The sequence below is a fragment of the Bufo gargarizans genome, chromosome 4 (assembly GCF_014858855.1).
Source record: "Bufo gargarizans isolate SCDJY-AF-19 chromosome 4, ASM1485885v1, whole genome shotgun sequence".
NCBI lineage: Eukaryota > Metazoa > Chordata > Amphibia > Anura > Bufonidae > Bufo > Bufo gargarizans.
Window position 1 is genome coordinate 379,875,677 of NC_058083.1, and position 8,228 is coordinate 379,883,904.

The window sequence follows — 8,228 nt, forward strand, 5'->3', positions numbered from 1 at the left end:
TATTGGGGCCCTATTTTATATACTGGCACACAAAGGGGCACTATGGAGGGGGGGGAGCACTATGGGGGGCCCTATCTTAGTTACTGGCACACATGGGGGGTACTATGGAGGGGGAGGAGCACTATGGGGACCTTATGTTATATATTGGCACACATGGGGGGCACTATGGAGAAGGGGGGAGAGAAGCACTATGGGGGCATCTTCTGGGGCTTTATCTTATATATTGGCAGACATGGGGGGCACTATGGGGGCCCTATCTTATATGCTAGCACACATGGGCACTATGGAGAAGGGGGGAGCAGTATGGGGGCATCTACTGGTGACCCTATTTTATATACTGGCACACATTATGGGGGCATTTTATACTGGCACATTGTCAGGCACCATGGGAACAAGGGGAGGCACACGATATAGGAGTATTTTATACTGGCACAAATTATAGGGCACTATGGGAACCTTGGCTTGCCTGGGGGCACTAAGAGTTTTTTTTGGGCAAACAGTAGGGGGCATTGGCACACATTATGAGGGTACTATGGGGACATTGACTCTACAGGGGGCACTAAGAGGAGGTATTTTTTTATACTGCCACACAACAGGGCACTTTTATGTACTGGCGCACATTATAAGGGGGTATTTTTCTACTGTTACACATTATAAAGAGAATTATTACCACTGGGAACATTATGGTGGGCTTTATTACAGTTGAGGGACTATGAGGAACTTGAATACTAGTATGAGCACTATTGGAGCATTTTTACTTCTGGGACACAGTGGAGTCATTATTACTGTATATTACTACTACGTGTTGTCTGGTAGATAATTATTTCTATTGGTGGGATTTTGGGGAGCACTGTTATTTTGGTGAGCACCCTGGCACGGTATCAGCTTAGCACACTTATTTTTGGGGAACATTATGTTTACACTATTAGTGTCAGGGATACTGTTTCCTGGGCACAGTTATTTTTTAGGACACTGTGTGCCAGTAATTATTTAAGGGGAACTATCTGTGTGTAACTTGTATAGGGAGCACAGCAGGCACAGTATTAGAGGGGTGTTGATTAGGTGGGAGGATGATGGAAAACTAGGAAACTAAGATGTCTGTATGTCAAACCCTGCAGAGAGAAGAGATAACTGAAATAAATCATCATGGCTGTGTGGTCTGAAACAAGAAGATGAGGACAGAGAACATCTACATCAATGAAGACGTCCCTGGATGTAAGAGGTATGTGGTCCTGTATTAGGCTACCTTGACATCTAAGTTAGTGATTCTGGCAGGCTCTTCTAGCAGAGAACAGCCTGCCGGAATGCTGCAGCACTGCTAAATGCAGACAGAATGTCCGCCAGCCACATTAACTATAAATAGGGTCTGGCAGAGATCGACCACAATCCGGCAAAAATGCAGAGAATCAGCGGGACACAAACCGCTGCATGCCTGAGTTCGTATCCGGCCAATTCCATGCATTCTCTGCCGGATCAGGTGGCTGGAGCGTAGTGCTGCAGGTGTGAAAGTAGCCTTAGGCTACTTTCACACTAGCGTTCTGCTGTCCGCTCGTGAGCTCCGTTTGAAGGAGCTCACGAGCAGAGCAGAACGCTTCCGTCCAGCCCTGATGCAGTCTGAATGGATGCGGATCCGCTCAGACTGCATCAGTCTGGCGGCGTTCAGCCTCCACTCCGCTCGCCTCCGCACGGCCAGGCGGACAGCTGAACGCTGCTTGCAGCGTTCAGCTGTCCGCCTGGCCGTGCGGAGGCGTGCGGATCCGTCCAGACTTACAATGTAAGTCAATGGGAGCGGATCCGCTTGAAGATGACACCATATGGCTCAATCTTCAAGCGGATCCGTCCCCCATTGACTTTACATTGAAAGTCTGAACGGATCCGCTCAGGCTACTTTTGCACTTAGAAATTTTTCTAAGTTATTAATGCAGACGGATCCGTACTGAACGGAGCCTCCGTCTGCATTAATATGATCGGATCCGTTCAGAACGGATCCGATCAAACACAAGTGTGAAAGTAGCCTTACCCTGTATGTTTTGTATTGCTATAAGTAATGTTAGGAATAGGTTATGTTGAGAATTTGGCTTGAGAGGAGGAGGGGGGGGGGGGGGGGGGGGGCAGGCACATTCTTTGCACAGGGGCCCTCTGCTGTCTGTGTCCGCCCCTGATGCTGTCACTGTTATCCAATACATTCCAGACCTCTAAGGGTTACATAGCATCATAAATCGACCCCGGCAATGCTGGGAGGTCAGGACAGGTGCTGTGTTAGGGCTGTTTCACACGAGCGGATGCCGTGCATGGCATCCACTCTGTGAAAGACAGCCAAGACCCAATGCAGACTGCAGAGGCACGGAGCATTAACATGACTGATAATGCTCCATGCCGCTCTGTGATTTCTTTACTACGAAATCACAGTGAGAGAAAGTTGTACAATTCGCTCGTGTGAAAGTGGCTAAAGAGCGCGAATTGCAACCTGTAGCTGTTTTAGAGATATGGCGCAGAGTTACTGGAACAGTGACTCAAAGAGCGCATGCACTGTTCTCCTCATATGCGCATTCCTCCCGAGAGCAGGAGCACACGGCGTCATTGGATGCTATGACACCGTGCGCTCCCTGCTGCCGCCGCAATACAGTAATGCACTGGTATGATCTATACCAGTGTATTACTGTACTGTGGCGGCAGCAGGGAGCGCACGGCGTCATAGCAACCAATGACGCCGTGCGCTCCTGCTCTCAGGAGGAATCCAGGCCGCGGTTCCACGGTCCGCTCACAGCCGTGTGCATTCGGCCTTACTCTCCCCAACACCACCAACACTAAGGGCACCCCAACCACTAACAGGCAGGAGACCCCTAAACCAGGGTGTGCCCCGAGGGGAAGAAAGGGTGCTCCCTTCCCTTAACTGCATGGTTCAGGGAGGGTCACAGCGATGACCACCAGCCTGAGTACTACTGCCACCATTGGCTCATACTACCAATTCTGATCACTTCCCTCTCCCTCCCCGGGCTTGTTGAAATGTGAACTTATGTTCTGCCAGGTTTGGCTCCTGCAAGTGTTTCACTGTGAAGTGCCCTCTGCATTGAGCTGCTCTGCAGCCCTTCCTTTCTCCTCGGAGTAACTGCTGTGGCTTCCAACCAGGAGAACACTACAGCAGTCACTCAGCAGAGGGAAGAGGCTATGAAGCAGCTCAATGCAGAGAGCACTTCACAGTAAAGCCCTGCCCATAGCATTTTCTGGAGCAGAATCTGCCAGAATAAAACTTAACACTACGCATGACAGTAAAAACTACAAATTTATGTTTGTAGGCAGGGAGCCCTTACATGTTTCATAATTATCTCAGCGGCACAGTTTGTATGAGAAATCTGCCACATCTATAGCATATCACTGTGAACAGGCAGCCTGCTAGTCTGCAAATACACAGAAACTGAAAGTTGTACACAGGGGCGTAGCTGAAAGCTCATGGGCCCTGTTGCAAGAGTTCAGCTTGGGACCCACTTCCCTCAGTACTTTGTGGCCAGGAGCAGCGAATCACATCCTTTGTACTGCTTGAGGCAACAATTGAACCCCCCCCCCCATGCCAAATTCTTGACCTTACCCCTTCCCTCCTGCCAGAGGTGTAACTTGACCTGCATGCACGTTTTATAATAATAGTGTCTTCTTATGTGGCAAAAGGGCCTTTGGGCCCCCTCAGGCTCCTGGGACCAGTAACGACTTCTACCTCTGCACCCCCTATAGCTACACCCCTGGCTGTACAGGTTGAAGTGTGGAAATTTTTTAATAAAGACCAACTAAAAAAATATATTTTAATCCAAAATTAATAGCATCCAATAATTCAAAAAAATCCCCTTAAAGGCTTAAAGCAGGGCTTACAATATGAACTACTTACATTTCAGTAAAACACTGTGCAGAGCTCAAAATCCAAAATTCAGCTATGATGGTGCCTGAGCACACGCGGCCAGAATCTGGTTTTAGAAAGACCTGCCAAGGGAATTCTCCACTTGATACCTCATCTTCCACTGAATGATAGAATATAGTCTTCTGAACTCCACAAACTATTAACATAGAGAAGGACAATCAAAAATTCTGAAGGTGTCCATACATGGTCAATTCCTGTCAGCTTTCCAGTACACATGCATGCTCAGTTTAGCCACGCTAATGTAGGATTGGGCGTTAAAATTCAACTTGGACCGATTTCTCCATTATCATCCATCATCTGTCAGGGGAAAGTTGGGATGACTCCGTACACCATCATTTTTTTTACCAATAAGGGCAGATTTCAACATGGCACCAACACAGATGCCTTCAGCTGCCAAGCGCACATGTAACAGGTCAGCCAGCTTCATAGGTACAAATCTGCTGACAAATGCCCTTTAACATGCTGATTTTGACAAGATTGATTATATAATGTGTGCCTCCCAACTTTCCCCTGACAGAAGATGGATGATAAAGGAGAAATCAGGCCGAGTTGAATTTTAACACCCATTCCTTTTGTTCTTGCACCCATTCCTTTTGTTCACTGCACGCCGGCCCAGGGAGGCTCTGCTAACCATGAGTACCAAAAACGATTACTACCCCCATCGGCCCATGTGTTGCCCCTCTGGACCCCGTCGCTGCACATCTACAGGATGGGCCATTTATATGGATACACCTTAATAAAATGGGAATGGTTGGTGATATTAACTTCCTGTTTGTGGCACATTAGTATATGTGAGGGGGGAAACTTTTCAAGATGGGTGGTGACCATGGCGGCCATTTTGAAGTCGGCCATTTTGAATCCAACTTTAGCTTTTTCAATAGGAAGAGGGCCATGTGACACATCAAACTTATTGGGAATTTCACAAGAAAATGGTGTGCTTGGTTTTAACGTAAGTTTATTCTTTCATGAGTTATTTACAAGTTTCTGACCACTTTCTGGAGTCGGGAAGGAATATTTTATTCCCCTAAAGTGAGGAAAATTGGCTTCTAGCTCACAGGGTTTTTTTGCCTTCCTCTGGATCAACTTGCAGAATGACAGGCCGAACTGGATGGACAAATGTCTTTTTTCGGCCTTATGTACTATGTTACTATGTTACTTATAAAATGTGTTCAATGTGCTTTCCATTGTGTTGGATTGTCAATGCAACCCTCTTCTCCCACTCTTCACACACTGATAGCAACACCGCAGGAGAAATGCTAGCACAGGCTTCCAGTATCCATAGTTTCAGGTGCTGAACATCTTGTATCTTCACAGCATATGACAATATTTAGTCGCACAGGAGTTTTTACGCCAAGTACGACAAATGGGCGGGATAGGAAAAGGGCATTGCTGAGGCTGGAACTCCAGCCTTGGCAAATTTGCTACTTTTTCGCCTGGAAACAGGGGAAAAAGTAGAAAACTACTCCAGCCAAAGACTTTTCAGTCAGGCACACGGACTGCCATATATGGACCTAATTTATAATGAGGCGCACATCTTGTCATTAATTAGCTATATACTACAGCAGCTCAGGGGGAACAACTAAGACTGGAGTAAAAAGTCATCTTAGTAAATGTCCCCCATTGCGTTCAGGAAATGTAGCTGTGCATGCACAGTTGCTGCTCCAGTAGCAGAAGAGCCTCTGGGCTTGCACCCCTATTTGGAGCAGCAGCACAGGTACAAGTTTGTCAGGACCGGCCAGGATGTCCAGCCTTGTCAATCAATCAGCAAGGGGGAACCACTTGAGCAGTGGGGACAACCCCTGCCTAAGAACTCTGATGAACAAATTGATTTTCTCATCTCTAGTCCTGATATTCATGAGCTCCTGATTCTCCTTGCCCCTCTGCCACTGATATTTTTTCCAAATGAAATCAGAAGAAGTGGGTGGGAAGAGACGGGAGTTCATGAATATCAGGACCCGTCAGTAGTGTTGAGGAAAGCAAACTTCGGATGCTTCGTCAGTGGAAAGTGGAAAACCACTTAAAAACTTGAAACCAAACTCGGCTTCGGTTCCGAATAGTACCTCGGAGCCCATACATTCTAATACTGTAAGGAGACAGATCTCCGTACACTATTATTCTGAAGCTCGGTTCGCTCAACACTACTCATCAGCATGCGCTGGAGCTGTTTAGTACAAGACTCTAGCAAAACAGCTATTTAAGAATGAGAACCAGCATTTTGCTAAAGGGCTCGCTCACTAGTTTATGTAAGAACACCATAAAACTGATGACAGATTCTCTTTTTAGGGACATTTACTAAACACGTTGCTCCATAGCGTTCTCATGAGAGCTGTCAGTGGGCAACTATGAAGCTCTTTGCAGTGTCGGGAGGAACCTCCTACTGGCATCATTATGACATAAAACAGCAACACTATAAATGGTGGAACAAAACCTGAAAGCTTTATGATAGATTGTGTTAAAGGCCGGTTTCACACCGTCAGTATTTGGTCAGTATTTGTAAGCCAAAACCAGAAGTGGAAGATAAATATTTGTGCCTCTTCTGTATTTTGGACCCACTCCTGGTTTTGGCTTACAAATACTGAATGAAAGAGGCCTATACTGATGCAACCATACTACAGCTGTACAGTGAAATCTCTCCAAAAGACTGCGTCTATGAGAAGACCACCTCCTTACCCAAACCAGATCTCCTGTGACAGATTTTCAGTTCCACCATATATTGAATTCTGCATTTTGGCCATCTACTTTGACAAGACCACGTCTCAATGCAATTTTGGGTGGTCATCTCACATTTCATTGTGTATATAATATCATTAGCTTATAATATAACATGGATTCTATACAGTATGATGTCTGTAAGACCCGGGTGCACTTGGTACAATAGTGATACTAACATGTTCTAAAATACATAGACATCTCCTACATATCGCTATTTCCCCATTTATTCATGATTTATTGTGTAGTTTAAATTTGCTAATGAGAAATACAAACCGGATTCCAAAAAAGTTGGGACACTAAACAAATTGTGAATAAAAACTGAATGCAATGATGTGGAGATGGCAAATGTCAATATTTTATTTGTAATAGAACGTAGATGACAGATCAAACGTTTAATCCGAGTAAATGTATCATTTTAAAGGAAAAATATGTTGATTCAAATTTTCACGGTGTCAACAAATCGCCAAATAATAGGGACAAGTAGCAATAAGAGGCTGGAAAAAGTAAATTTGAGCATAACGAAGAGCTGGAAGACCAATTAACACTAATTAGGTCAATTGGCAACATGATTGGGTATAAAAAGAGCTTCTCAGAGTGGCAGTGTCTCTCAGAAGCCAAGATGGGTAGAGGATCACCAATTCCCACAATGTTGCGCAGAAAGATAGTGGAGCAATATCAGAAAGGTGTTACCCAGCGAAAAATTGCAAAGACTTTGCATCTATCATCATCAACTGTGCATAACATCATCTGAAGATTCCAAGAATCTGGAACAGTAAGGGCCAAGGCCGTAAAACCATACTGGATGCCCGTGATCTCCGGGCCCTTAAACAACACTGCACCACAAACAGTAATGCTACTGTAAAGGAAATCACAGAATGGGCTCAGGAATACTTCCAGAAACCATTGTCAGTGAACACAATCCACCGTGCCATCCACCGTTGCCAGCTGAAACTCTACAGTGCAAAGAAGAAGCCATTTCTAAGCAAGATCCACAAGCTCAGGCGTTTTCACTGGGCCAGGGATCATTTAAAATGGAGTGTGGCAAAATGGAAGACTGTTCCGTGGTCAGACGAGTCACGATTCGAAGTTATTTTTGGAAATCTGGGACGCCATGTCATCCGGACCAAAGAGGACAAGGACAACCAAAGTTGTTATCAACGCTCAGTTCAGAAGCCTGCATCTCTGATGGTATGGGGTTGCATGAGTGCGTGTGGCATGGGCAGCTTGCATGTCTGGAAAGGCACCATCAATGCAGAAAAATATATTCAGGTTCTAGAACAACATATGCTCCCATCCAGACGTCATCTCTTTCAGGGAAGACCCTGCATTTTTCAACAAGATAATGCCAGGCCACATTCTGCATCAATCACAACATCATGTCTGCATAGGAGAAGGATTCGGGTACTGAAATGGCCAGTCTGCAGTCCAGATCTTTCACCTATAGAGAACATTTGGCGCATCATAAAGAGGAAGGTGCAACAAAGAAGGCCCAAGACGACTGAACAGTTAGAGGCCTGTATTAGACAAGAATGGGAGAGCATTCCTATTTCTAAACTTGAGAAACTGGTCTCCTCGGTCCCGAGGCATCTGTTGAGTGTTGTAAGAAGAA